This window comes from Lepisosteus platostomus, chromosome 16 (genome assembly GCF_059453375.1).
Source record: "Lepisosteus platostomus isolate fLepPlt1 chromosome 16, fLepPlt1.hap1, whole genome shotgun sequence".
NCBI lineage: Eukaryota > Metazoa > Chordata > Actinopteri > Semionotiformes > Lepisosteidae > Lepisosteus > Lepisosteus platostomus.
In genome coordinates, this window is record NC_142626.1 from 21,824,223 (window position 1) to 21,838,760 (window position 14,538).

The 14,538-nt window shown below is 40.8% G+C and overlaps 1 gene segment (V, D, J or C); it reads right to left on the minus strand.

Moving 5' to 3' along the window:
• The window catches only part of LOC148647025 (Ig kappa chain V-III region MOPC 63-like), a 482,291-nt gene that overhangs the window by 421,421 nt on the left and 46,332 nt on the right, over nt 1-14,538 (minus strand).

Sequence of the window (14,538 nt, forward strand, 5' to 3'; positions counted from 1 at the left end):
GGGAGATGGTGGATACCACTTCATTTTGGTAGTCAGTGGTTGGGTCCTGCTGGAGAGGGAGGTAGGCAAATGTGTCAGTTAGTTGTCTAGAGGCTTCAAAGATATATAGGTCCTTACGCCATACCACAACAGCGCCTCCTTTGTCCGCTGGTTTGATGTACTACTAATTGTACTACTAATAATACAATGTACTGTACACATCTTTTTCCTTCAAATTTCCAAGTCAATGTTGCTTAAAGCTGTCAATTAATAAAAACTGTGTTTTGATTGATATGCATTATTAACATACAGTTTACACAGCCAGCCACAGTGTCCCCAGATTTATTCAACCCCAATGATGAAAAACGCTCAAAAAACATCAACAAAAATGAAACAAGCTTGGACTGTGTTTTGCACCAGCATTATGTCATATACCCCAGAAGTAGGTAGAAGGTTGATGTGGAACGGGTCTATAGGCACCCAGCTGGTTAGGGATGAGAAAATAATTCTATTCTCCTTTTTAGAGAGAAAGATGTCTGTGCCTGAGCTCATGTGCTACTGGTGTGGTTCTGAGGTGAACGCTGAGGCAGCCATGTGAGTATCTGGTATAGCAGTACTGATAAGCAGAGTAGGTGCAGTCAAGGAAATTATTAGTGCATGTCCATGCAGCTGTCAGAAAAAAAAAACAAGCATGCTGCATTCCTTGTCTAAGGAGCCCTCAAGAGGTGACTAGCAGAGATAAACCTCCACTAGGTCACAAGTTTAAACAATTCTAATAGGTTACTGCATACTGTAATCATAATAGCATTGCACAGAACAACACCTTATTTGCCATGAATATTTCAATACATTCCTGAATACGCAAGAATTTATTACAACATTTATTCACACCCCTGTCATCAGTATTTTCTTAGTCTTCCTCTGAAGGGGAATTTTGACTCCCTTGGTGGAGTGAACCTTTTGTGAACTGCTCACCTCCAGCTCTGAGCCATCCAGAATTTTCTTGCCAATGTTTCTGTACTTGGCCTCTACTTTAAAAGAAAATCTGACTAGCTTGCTAACTATACCTAAAATGAATCCATGAGTTTGACCAAGGCTCACATCAGTCAAATCAGAGGTGATGACACTTAATTTTTTGTTTTACTGTATCCTGTTCTTTATTCAGTTTTTGATCCATGTTCCTACATTACCTGAGATAAACCTTCTAAGAAATACCTTATTTAAGGGTTTATGGAAGCCAACTTGGAATCACTTATTACCCTTTCACCCATTTGCTTTATCCAATATAGGATCGCAGGGGACCCGGAGCCTATCCCAGCAAGCAACAGAATCAAGGAAGAATACACCCTGGACAAGACGCCAGTCTAGCACTGGGCACACACAGACAATCGTACCGGTGCCAATTTTCCTAAAACCATTTAACCCTTTCGGTATGTTGTTGGAGGAATCCAGAGCAACCAACGAGGTAAGTGATCACAGGGAAAACACACAAATTCCATGTAGACTGCATCCCAGGAACTGAACCCAGGACAGCAGTGGTTACAAGACAGCATCCTAACCACTGCACCTCCATTCTGCCCGACACTTATTATGCTTTACTTTAATTGAGATGCCTTGTTTCATTATGTAAAAATTGTAAAACGTAGCTACCCAGACAGACCTAAAACAGAGTGTCTCAGAGCCGCCTTCAGAGAAACCAAAACCAACATTAAGATAACTTCTGTACATGTGAACAAGTAACACTTAGAACCCATGATGATCTCTTCAGGGTGATAAGACCTCTGCAGCTAACATTTGGTAGTGACTATGTGTGCAGTGAAAAATTGTACTTGCATCACTGGAGTGTGTGGAGTGTGAGTTACACACACCACACAAACACCTTTACACCTCTTGGTAAAGCTACTGTAATGTCTTCATAAAGACTTTCACACTGGACATTACTTTTTCATGTCATGACTTGGACATTGATTGTAAGTGGAATGCATTGATGCCCCAGATGCTTTATGTATTGCAGTAATCAATTCTAGAGAAGACAAGCATGTCCCAAATATCACACTCAAGTTTTCAGGTACATTGCCAATTGATGGGAGGTGCCAAGAAGTATGCCTTTAAGTCTTTTCAATATAAGTCAAGTAAATTTAAAGTCATTCAAGTTTTTATGTCAGAGATGCAATTAGAGAGTACAGAGACAACCACTTCATTTACAGGTTTAGTATACTTTATATATCTGATTATCGGCAGCATAGAGAGGATTATTCAGACCATGTGATCTTAATAGCTGACTAAGAGGCAATATGTAAGTGTTGATTAGTAGCGAGCCTCGTAATGAGCCTTGAGGAACACCAGATTTATACGATTTATAAGAACCCAACTTCAGAACTGAAACCCCAAGAGAGACAAAGTGTTGGCGATCAGAGAGACAAGAACTTAATCATTTCAGAGCAATGCCTGAAACCCCAAATATAAATTCAAGATGGGAAAGTAAGATGTCATGGTTAGCAGTGTCAAAAGCTGTGCTGAGATCAAGAAGAATAAGGATAGTGTAAGATGACCAGGGGAAGGGTCATTCATAACAGGTATTTTCAGAATGACCTACAGTACTTAAAATACTAGATATGGACCTAAGCAAAATGGCTGCCAAGAAGAATCAGCTGACCTGTATATGGAAAGGGTCTACCTTGAGAAACAATGAAACACAGCTGAGCCTCATCAGGAACTGAAATATAAGTGCCCCGGAGGCAGTGAACAGGGTGGAAGCTGATAAGGTGAATACAGTTTGGAGGAAGAGAGAGGAAAGAGGATTGTGTTAAAGATCGGACTAGAGAATAACGGACTACTGAAAGGAGAAACGGTTTATAGTATTCGGACTGCGGATTGTGGATAAGGATACATCGCAGATTGGCTTTATTACGGACTTTTGGAATTCAGATCGGATCAGGATTAAGAGAACGAATTACGGATTGGATTTGGAAGATGATTGGACGGAAGAAACGCCATGGAACACAAGAAAGAAAAGTGTGGTGTGAGTACTTCCCTAATTTACATAAACTTTCCCCTGGAGACACCACAATAGATACAATTAATCATAATAATTGCAAAATGGTAACATGATACAGTAGATAGATAAGTCTTTATTGATCCCGAAGGGAAATTCTTCTACCTGATAACTGGGCCAATACTATCTTGGATGGCAGCTGAGTTTTAGGCAGATTAACAATGTTTTCAACTTCCCCAGCTTGATAACTTTATTCTACTCAGAAGGTTTTGAGCAATGGTGATAGAGTTGCTGTATAAATATATCTGTTCCTGGTTCATGAGGACAATAAATATGGATTAAGACGCAGTGACACTCGGTGTGCTTGTTTGCAGCAGAGCTCCTCTTTCTGTCTGCAATCACTGCACAGTCCTGATGAGGGAGGTTTTTGTATGAGTATGTAACACTGTGTAAACACACCACACACTGTGACAATAATCTGCTGCATCTTCAGCCTGGACTCCTGTGATGGTCAGCGTGAAGTCAGTCCCAGATCCACTGCCACTGAAACGTTCTAGGATCCCAGTCTGAAGGGTAGTTGCATCATAGATCAGGAGTTTAGGAGCTTCTCCAGGTTTCTGTTGGTTCTAGGCTAGTAAGTGCTTAGTGTAATTTATGTGCACTGCAGAACTGGTTTTATAGCTCACAGTGACTGTCTGTCCTGGGAGTACAGATTTCGCTGCTGGAGTCTGAGTCACAGTAACCCGTCCACCGGATTCTGAAAATAAAAGATCAAACACAATATTATTGAACAAAATACTTAAAACACTTTATTAAGCAATTTATGTTTTCAGTGTTTTCTTGTTTTACACAAAGTCATTATTTTCACTTTAACTTTAATGTTCATAAAATATTTGAAAGCCTTTCCTACCCTGGGCCCAGATGAGGAGTGTCCAGATGAAGATGGTGATGAAAGTCAGTGTTGCTGTGCGTTCTGTTGCCATGAAGGAGGGCTCTCAGTCATGAAGTGTTAAACTCACAGGGCTATAAACACTCACAGAGCACTGAAGTGTGTGCTGCCAATGCAGTGTCTTTTCTATGCAAATTGTCTTCCTGGGTTCAGCAGCACTTGTATCACAAAACACAAGTCAGATGAGACTTAATTCCACTGTCTTTCCTTGAATACTATAAGAAATGTCTCTTGGGAGCACACACATAGAGCATTTAGTCAAATCTAACTGTGGAGAATATACATTGAGTTAACATGTGTTCTGTGTTTTATTGCTCCATGATGCTGAGATCCTTAATCCCAGTGCAGACAGTAATATTGCTCTGTCTGAGCACACAGAGCCAAGTGCTGCTTTAACCAGACTCTCCACAGTCCACTCCATTCCAGCTGTGTTGAGTTGAATAAGGTCTCAGCTGATTGTGTCTCACCCTCTGCTCCTTATAAAGCTACTCTCTGTCTAGTCCTGCTGTCCTGGGAGTGTTCATGCTAAACTGCTCATGCATCTTGCTCTGTCACAACACACAGCACCAAGCCTGTGTTTCCAGCACCGACTGGCTACAAGTGCTTCTGAACCCAGGAAGACAATTTGCATAGGAGACACACTTTGCATAGGCAGCGCATGCTTAGGTGCTCTGGGAGTATTTATAGCCCTGAAGAAAGATGTGAAGATGGGGGTTTGAATTTAATCCTTTCTGTAGGGGGTTTAGACTTCTAAGTCACAAGCTGGGGTTTATGGCAGGAAAGGGGGTTAACTGATAAGGATTGCAGATGCAAGCTAGGAACCCCCCTGGGTATAATCTTAAACTGACCATTTGTCCAGAACATCGTAAACTGGCCAAATACCATGAACCCCCCTCTTTACCATCAGACCGAGTGACGTCAGAAACGGAGAAGAAGACACTATATAACCCAAAAGTTTGTAACAGTACGGAGAACAATACTTCGGTTTTGTTGTTTCTTGCGGGAAACAAGACTTCGGCTTTATTGTTCCTTGCATGCAATAAACTCATCTGTTTTACTTCATCTCGGGATCAAGAACCTTATTTCTTCTGTTACAACAAATTTGGCGTAGTCGGCGGATGCTCCAGAAGGCGCAGGACTTCCCATCGGCAGGAGAGACGGTCAGCGCTCACATTACTAAGAGGTAAGGACTCCTCTTTTTAAAAAAAAGTCCCGACTCTCTCTGACCGATTGGGAAGTCTCTGCTCCCTGCGAGAATCGCCCGAGATGACGGAGTAAACGTGAGTTTCTGAATTCCTCTGGCCCGGGGAAGACACCGGTGTATGTAATGGGTTGTTTGCTGTAAGCCCAGAATTTGGTCTGGCAGGGGTTCCGCGGTATTGTGTACAGGCGTTCGAAGCTGGTGTATGCCTTAATTGCGCGTGGAGTTTTTGAACGGGTTTTGGACCCTTACCGTGAAGTTCAGGACTGGTGTGGGCCTTAATTGTGCCCAGAGTTCTGAAGGTCAGAACTGGTTTGGGCCTTAATTCCGCCCGGAGTTCTGAGGCTCAGGATCGGTGTGGGCCTTAATTGCGCCCGGGGTTCTAGAGCAAGTGGTGCATTAAATGCACGTAGTTCAGGACTGGTGTGGGCCTTAATTGCGCCCGGGGTCCTGAGATTAGCTACACCTTGATCGTGCACAGATTGGCGTGGCGTGGTTTTTTGTTTTAAAGGAAACAGGAGTAGAAGAGATATATATATATATATGTATGTTTTTGGTGTTTTCCTTGTTAGTGAAATACATATACACACGCACGACACTAACATAAATACACCTCATAATAAAAGAGCAAAGCATTAAGTAGCAGGATTTAAAGGACGTTGAGACCCGAGAATCGCCCTGATTGAGCTCAGTGCGTAAGTCCACCCCGGGGCAAAAGCAGCGATGCTGGCGTTTTGGGGATGGTGAATTACTGATCAAGAAAGGGGGTTTTCGAGGTCTCGTTCCTTACCTGTGAACAGTGCGGTGTAAGTCCTCTCTAAAGTCTCGGAGAGGCATTTAGATCTGGAGGTAACAGACGCCCTTAGCTGAATGAGTGCAGTAATGCACAGGTTTTTCCAAGTGAAAACATCCCCTTACTGTATGAGCTGTTACCTCACACACGACAAAAGTAAAAGAGACCGAACGTGTGCTAATTGATGGTTTGAGAAAGTGGTGGAAGGGTCCGTTTATATATCGGAAAAGTGTAAGTTGACGGAAAAGAAGGAGAAAAATATGGGAAAAGCTGAGTTTGTCAGAGGGAATTTGGGGCAAAGACGCCTGTAAAGAAAGCATATGAACTCATTTGTTTTACTTCATCTCAGGATCAAGAACCTTATTTCTTCTGTTAAAACAGCCCTGTGAGTTTATCACTTCATGACTTCAACAGAACCCACAACAACAATAACGTTTATCACCGTCTTCATCTGGGCACTCTTCAGCACTGTTCAGGGTAGGATTGGGCTTGGATATTTTAAAGATTTTACCATATTTTTATTTCATATGGAAAAATAAGGAGTTCAGTTATTATCATTAAGTTTGCGGATGATACAACAGTCATAGGCCTGATCACTGATGGTGAAGAGTCTGCGTACAGGAAGGAGGTTGAAACCCTGGCAGCATGGTGCCAGGAGAACAACCTCTCTCTGAACATCAGTAAGTCTAATGAGATGATTATGGACTATAGAAAACACCAGGGAGGAGATCACATCAGTGGGACTGCAGTGGAGAGAGTCAGCAGTTTTAAGTTCCTGGGAGTTAACATCTCAGAGGACTTAACCTGGACCCACCACACCAACATCGTAGTCAAAACAGTACGGCAGTGCCTATTCTTTCTCTGTAGGCTAAAGAGGTTTGGCATGCCATCACATATCCAGGCCAACTTCTACAGGTGCACTATTGAGTGCATCCTGACTGGTTGAGTCACTGCCTGGTATGGGAACTGCTCCGCCCGGGATCACAAAGTACTGCAGAGGGTGGTGAAGTCAGCGCAGCTTATTACTGGCTGTGAGCTACCAAACATCCAGGATATCTACTCAGCTAGATGTCTGAAGAAGGCCAGGTCCATTCTCAAGGACCCCAGTCATCGCAGTCACAAACTGTTTTCCCTCCTAACGTCCGGTAAACGGTACCAAAGCATTCGGTCCAAGTCCAACAGACTACGGAACAGCTTCTACCTCCAGGCAATAAGACTGCTAAATAGCCAACCTGCAGCTCCTTTAGCAAATCACCTGTAATGGCTACATGGACACAGTTTCCACTGCATTCAGCATAACCGCACTACTTGTATATATTGCATACACCATGGACACATGGCAGCTCTACTCATATTGAGTTTTATTCAATTTCTATTACATCTATTATTATACCTTATTTTCATAACCTCAATTTTGTGATTTTTGTGTTTTTGTGATTTTTATGATTTCTATGATTCTTGTGATTTTTGTGAGCTCGTGGAACAGACACAATGGGATGTCATTGGAAGGGATAATTTTGCAAGTCAGTGTATACTATTCAAGTGAATTGATGATGCTGTTTATGTATAGAGCCAACAATAAACAAATCTCTATTCATTCTCAATTTTATTGTGATTATCTGTCATGACATCAGTTATAGTTTTCCGCTTCTGAGACCAGAGACCATATAATGAATTAAGGGAAATCCAGGCCACCAGGATTATCACTTCTGTTCATTCAAACACCATGATGCGATCAAATAGTGTCTGGCAAAACTGGCACATGACATACCTGCCTGCAGCATGCCAATTGCCCTCTCCTTTGCTACTGATGACATTCTAGGAGCACAGTGGATTATTATTTAATAAGGACAAAGATATTGATAACTTGTATTATATCTAAGAATTTATTAGGGATTTGAGATTATTTTCAGTGAATTAGGGTAGTTTTTCTCTTTTCTCTTGGAAGACTCCAGTGGAGGTCTCACAGCAGCACTTCCACCTTCTAGCCTGTTCAGTTTTAAGAAACTTGGCAAGTTGGTATAGGCAGTAATGAGATCAGAGATTATGACTGAATGCCTCTGAGTCAGAACCCCCATGAAAGGCGACAAAAGGCACTGTACTGTAGGAGATACTGTCCACTGGATGAGCTGTCACACTGAGGACCTGACTACCTGGTCATGAAGCCGCTCCACTGTGTCCCAGCTGCAGAGAGGGTTTCAGCAGAATGGCAGGACAGATGACCATCCAAGATCCAGTCGCCATCGAGTGACCACACCAGAGCAGGACCGACACATCGGACTGGTCCATCTGAGAGATCGTTTCAGATCTACCACCCGTACTGTTGCTGAAACTGCTGGCAGAAACAATGCCCACTTCAGTGACAGGACAGTGAGACTCCATGCTGCTGGACTTAGAGCGAGGTGACCTGTCAGAGACCCTCTGCTCACACCTCCTAGGCGTCACACCTGACTGGCTTGGGCCAGATAGATGCTGCAATGGACTCGTCAGCAGTGGCATCATGTCCTCTTCACGATTGAGTCGCTCATCAGCCTGTTCCACACAGACGGGAGGGCCAGAGTGTGTACGAGGAGATGTTGCATTTATTTTTTCCATCTGTATATATAGATTTTTTAATCACCCATGTTTTGCCCATTCATTTTATACTAAACAACCACAGCCCATTTCTCTTGAATACTTATGGTCCTTAATTTTGATTTTAATGGACTCTTTTGAGTTGTCCTTTTTCTAAGTTAATGGAGTATGTGATGTGGCAACTCATCCAGTGCTTCATCAATTCTTGGAAATAGGATGGTGTTGTACCTTATTTAGCCACTAGTGGGATGACTTAGTTTTCCAGCCTTGTGTCCTCAATCAATGATAAGATAAGATAAGATTGTATTGTCCCCTGTGGGAATTTTGTTATGGACATCCAGCACTCCTGTACATTTAAATAGAATGCAAACAAAAAAAAATATAGGAGAAAATAAATAAAGGAGGAAATAAAAATATTGCACAATATTCTATTACAAAAATACAAAAAAACAAAAAAAAACATTGCACATCACTCTATTGCACATGCACAGTATAACACGTAACAACATGTAACATTTATAACATATCACATCACATATTGCACTCAAGTGGGTTGTAAGAGTCAAAATGGTGTTTTCCTTGACATTTGCGTTGACAGCTTTAATTTATAGTGGAACAAAGGAATGTTTGTATCTGTTTGACTTACTGTACATTTGGGAACCCTAAAACATTTGCAAAAAAGAAGAAGTTGACATTCAGAGTTGAGGATGTGGGAAGGATCTGAAATAATTTTCCTCCCTGTTTGATTATGGATTTTTCAAAGATTGTCTGCAGGGAGGGATGTTGTTTTACTCCCGTGACCTTCAAAGTTGTCTGGATGAGGCGGGCAATTTGCGATTTTAAATGAACTGATAGATAACCAATCCACACTGTAATACCATATCTGATAATGCTCTCGATTACAGCACGGTAAAAGAGTAACATTACTTCCTGTAGAACCCCAAACATTCTTAGTCTTCGCAAGAAATATAAGCGCTGCTGAACTTTGGAGCAAACACTCTCAACATGAGTAGTCCAGCACAGGTGACTGTCAATGTGTACACCTAAGTACTTATATGAATCGACCTGAGTGTTCAGTTCGTTGTGGATTACTACATGTGAATGATCACTAACTGCTCTGGGATCTCCTGTTTTTTTAACATTCAGAATTTGGCTATTGTTGTCACACATTGCACAAACATTTGGATTTCTGACATGTATACAAATGAGCTGATACCTCTATGCATTAAGCCAAGAACAGCTATATCATCTGAGAATTTGAAAATGAAGTTGCTTTGACTACTGCTTGTACAATCATTTGTATAAAGTGTGAACAGAATATAGTTGGATCAGAATAATCTATTCATTAAATTAAATGATATGGCAACTCATCCAGTGCTTCATCCATTCTGGGCAAAGGGATGGTGTTGTACCTCATTTAGCCACTAGACGGATGACTCGTTTTCCAGCCTTGGGTCCTCAATCAATGTGGTAGGATCAGAATAATAACAATCTATTCATTAAATTCGAAATTCTTACAGTAATGTTTCTTGTAATCAGAATTCTGACATCTGTTTCTAATATAAATAAACGTGTTATTCCAGATTAAATAAGTGATATTTATTGGCATTTTCTTTGATATACCTTGTGTCTTGAGGTTTAATGTAGTTGGTTTTCTTTCTTTTCAGTATAAAAATGAATTATTTTTAGGTTTGTTTGCCCACTTTCTTAAAACTGAAGCTTAACAGATGTATTTGTCTTGCATTCCTTATCTCTGTAGTAGAGGGTCTCTTTTCATGAGAATCACCAGGCCTACTTTGTTCATGGCCAAAACGTTTTATTTCTGTGTCTGTGCAACTCCTATCTCTCCTTGAAAGAGAGAGGTTCACAGTTCTTTTGGCCTTTGAGGAGCCACAAGGAATAACAAATGCCCCATTATTCAAACATGCTGGCATGTAGACTTACATATTTGCAAGAAATGAGCACATATACCCTGATGAAAGACAGTATGGCTTACAGATGCAGCCATTCAAAATAGGTGGGGTATTTCGCGGCATACCCCAGTGGGCGTGTCACGGTATCACGCGGTTAATCGCGTCCTTTGACGTCATGCCGGAAACTATCCGGCGTCACCTTGTAAAACCGCCAGTGGGAGCTTAACCTCTCATGTACAGCATTTGAGCTTTAAATTTTGAACTGTGTATTACAGCATGTTAATCATCAGTCATTAAAATGTTGGTATATTTTATGAAAGCAAGATTGCTCAGTTGGACAAAAGTACACAACCTACCTTTATCAGAAATAATTATGCATCAAAGCCTTTACCGAAGATATTACTAATAGTATTAATAATGAATGACTTTGGACAAGCTGTATACTCAAAGTATAATTTCTTTAGCACATTTGTAGAAGCACTTGGAATCTGTCCAAGCCATACTTTGTCAGGCATTTTGTTTTACTCCAACGGGCATAAAAACTCCCTTGCTTTTAACAGGGCGTTTCATAATTTCTAACTACGAAAATGATTTAAAATGCGACACTTATCATTCAACTAGAGCTCAAAATATCACAAGGATCCTCAAGAGCACAGCAAAGACTGTATTAAAAGATACTTGAATGAGATACATGAGAATCCAGGCTTTTTTATCAACGCTTTCTTTTCCGTATACCAGATCTTATGGAACCACTTCAGAAGGGTGTCAGCTAGTCAGATTCCAGGAATCGGTACTTTAAAGGAAAAATACACACCGGTATTCCATTTCTCCCTAAACATTTCAAGCATCGAAGTATTTAACTAACATGTGAAATAGCGTGTGAAAAAGTGGTAGTTTTAATCTTTTCTGCTAATATAATATGGAATCGCGTATCTAAAGAATTTAATAACGATATGATTATATCCGTGTACTGCGAGAGGGCTGTGTAGGGCTGTTTCGCCTCTCTCACTTCATGTGACTTCCCTTGTAGCCTACTGGTCTATGTGCCCCATTACCAACTCACGGGTTGTGTGTTCAAATCTAGTTGGTGCTGGACTTCTCTTTTAACAAACATTTCTTCGAAAAAATAGAATAGCGATATTATGGACAATCAATTGACTTTTATATTTCAAAATATCACAACATGATCGATTCTAAGTCATTTTTGATAACAATGAATAGTCACCTTCTTCCCTTCTGACAACGGTCCCTGCTTCTGCTTCCTGCTTCTATTGTGTGTGTGTGTGTGTAATAGAGTAAATTTTTATAGAGAAATGGAGGCTGGACAGTATGCGATACAATATAAACATTTATATTGATTTAAATCGTGTTTTGATTTAAATCGCAAACGCGTGTTTAATTATATGTGTTTTTTAAATCATAATCAGGCTAATGCAACATAAATTGATACAGTATCTTTGTCTTCTAAGTATCTTAATAAACTTTCAGCATAGCTTTCTACCCATTTAGATTTATTTTTCTTGGGATTTTGGGATCAAATGTGGAAGGATTAGATTGTAATCGTTTTTATTTTTCAAATACGTTTTAGAAAAGTGTAATCTATACCTGCCCAGACTGTACGCCTTCCTAAACCCCGCCTTTCACTAGTGTCCTGCTCTTCCCCGCGCACCCAGCCGGGCGCTCTTCAGCCTGTGCCCAGGAAGAATGTATATTTTGATATTTACACCCGGCGCGGCACCGAGGGAGCATCTGCATTTATAACTTAGTTTTTAAAATTAGTCAAGCAATATGAAGCATCTCCTTTTACTTTTAAGTCCCTTAAATACATTGAGCACAGCTTTCTCACCACTTAAGATTACTTTTTGATACCATCCTTACACAAAGCAGAAACTTTCCGATGACATACAGTACAAGTGGAAAGATTACAGATTTTAATCGTCTTTAATTTTGTTACGTTATACGTTTTAGGAACGTTTCATCTAAACAAACACCACAAAACTATTCTCGATTGTTTTTCTGAATGTTATGTTACACCTACAGTAGTTCACAGCTTTAAATACATCGAATTAAGAAAGTTAGGTGTAGCACTTTAGATCTTTTTTTCTGAACCAGGGAAAATCTGATCATGTTTCTCTATAACAATAATAAAAAACTTTATTTTACATATCACCTTTAAAAGTGGCATCTCAAAGCAATACAGTAGATCGAAAAACAATTAAAAGGGACCAAAGTAAATACCAGACAAACGCAAACGCGTTTTTAATCAAATGCTTTTATTAATTCAGCAGAGAGTGAAAGGGACATCCAGCAGAGAGAGACACACACACCGGTTTTCATTGACAAAAAGTAATTGTTTTTTTTACATTTTTTTTACATGTTTTGTTTGTGGACAGAATGTCCACAAACGTGAGACTGTCTTTCTCAGACTTACATTCCCGAATGTCCCCCACCCCGGTCAACAATCCTAGAAAGAACACGAAACAGCCTGTTAATAAAATTGTTACAATTTTGTTCGGTCAGTTCTTCCTCCCAGAATTTATAGATCGCATCGATCAGTTCCTGCTTTGTGACGGGCTTAGCAGTTTTCCGAACGTAGTCTTTCAACGAATGCCAAACCATCTCTATCGGATTTAGATCTGGGGATTCGGCTGGAGTTTTCACCCAGTTCACTCCTTCTGCTACAAGCCTCGCCCTTGCTGCTGTGTGTTTCGGATCGTTGTCTTGAAAGAGACGGTGCCTTGATCCAAACTGCTCCCTGATATATGGGGCAGCATGCTGTGTGACCACGACTTCCTCGAAGAATTCACGGTCCATAATTCCTTCGAAAATAAGAAGTGGTCCCGGGCCTCTTCTAGATATACCCCCCCAGACGTGAACCTTCAGTGGATGCTTGGGCTTTGGCTTGTCCACATATCTCCCCTTTTTGCAAAATGCCATTGTTGAAAACTGTTCCAGAGCCACTGTTGTTTCGTCGGTAAAAAGTACATCCTGAAATGCCTCCACCTGTTCAATCCATTGGAGTGCTTGCTTGAGTCTTTCCTCTTTGTTTTTTAGCCTTATCATGGGGCATGTGTTGGTTTTTCTGTATCTCCATCCAAGTCTCCTGCATACTCTTCTTATCGATGTCGGGATAACGGTCGCACCGAGGTCAGCCCATAGCCGTCTTTGGACTTGCATCGCCGGTAGCTCATCATTTTCATCAGTCAGTTTGTCGATAGCTCGCACAATAGGACTTGAAAAAAAAGAGATCAACAGTTAGTTTTAAAAATAATGTGCGTAGTTGTATTTACATGCAAGAAAGGTATTTTTAGAAATTTATTTACCTTTGAATCGTCCTCGGTTTAGATTCTCTTTGCCTCCTCTCCCCTTTATAATGCCGTCTCACTGTGCTTTCAGAAACGAAGATGTCCATCGAAGCCAACTGCTGTGCAATGTCCCGTGTTGACTTCCCGTTTCTTTTCATCTTCATTATTTGGTGTGAGAGAGTCTTCGTGATTTTGGCCATTGTCCGTCTCCTTACCAAAGCGACACAGTGGTGCAGCTTGAATTCTGTACCTATATACTGTATGGTATGGTACAGATAAAACTTACACCATACCGATGAGCTAATACCAGGGAAAGACACTCCTATTTTATTTAAAACACAGTACGCCAGGAAATGTGTCTGATGCATTAGCAAGTTAAAACAATTGGGTCGAAAACCTGGGCGTAACACCATTTCCTTTTTCTGATCACTCGCTTTCTGGATACACGTCTCACCTGTCCTGTTCTTTGTTTTCCTGGTTTGCTGATTATGCCTGCTGCGGTCCACTCCTACCCTCACACCTAAAGAAGACTATTTTAAATTTCTTGGCGCAGTTCATTGTGCAATTAACCCTTGTATGTGCTGTCCGCGCTCAAAATGCAATTTAAAAAAAGTCAAAAACCGCGCTCAAAATGCAATTTAGAGCTTTCTGGCAAGAGGAGACACCCAAATCAATGTAACATGCCACAGTCTGTGCATGAACAGGGTTATACTGCCTATTCCCTTTGATACCCGATGAAAAAAAAAAATGTTTTGAATCCCTGGCGGAACCGGGCATCCATATGAATCAAGTAACAGGTTTATTCCATGCTGAAAAAAAGAACAAAGAA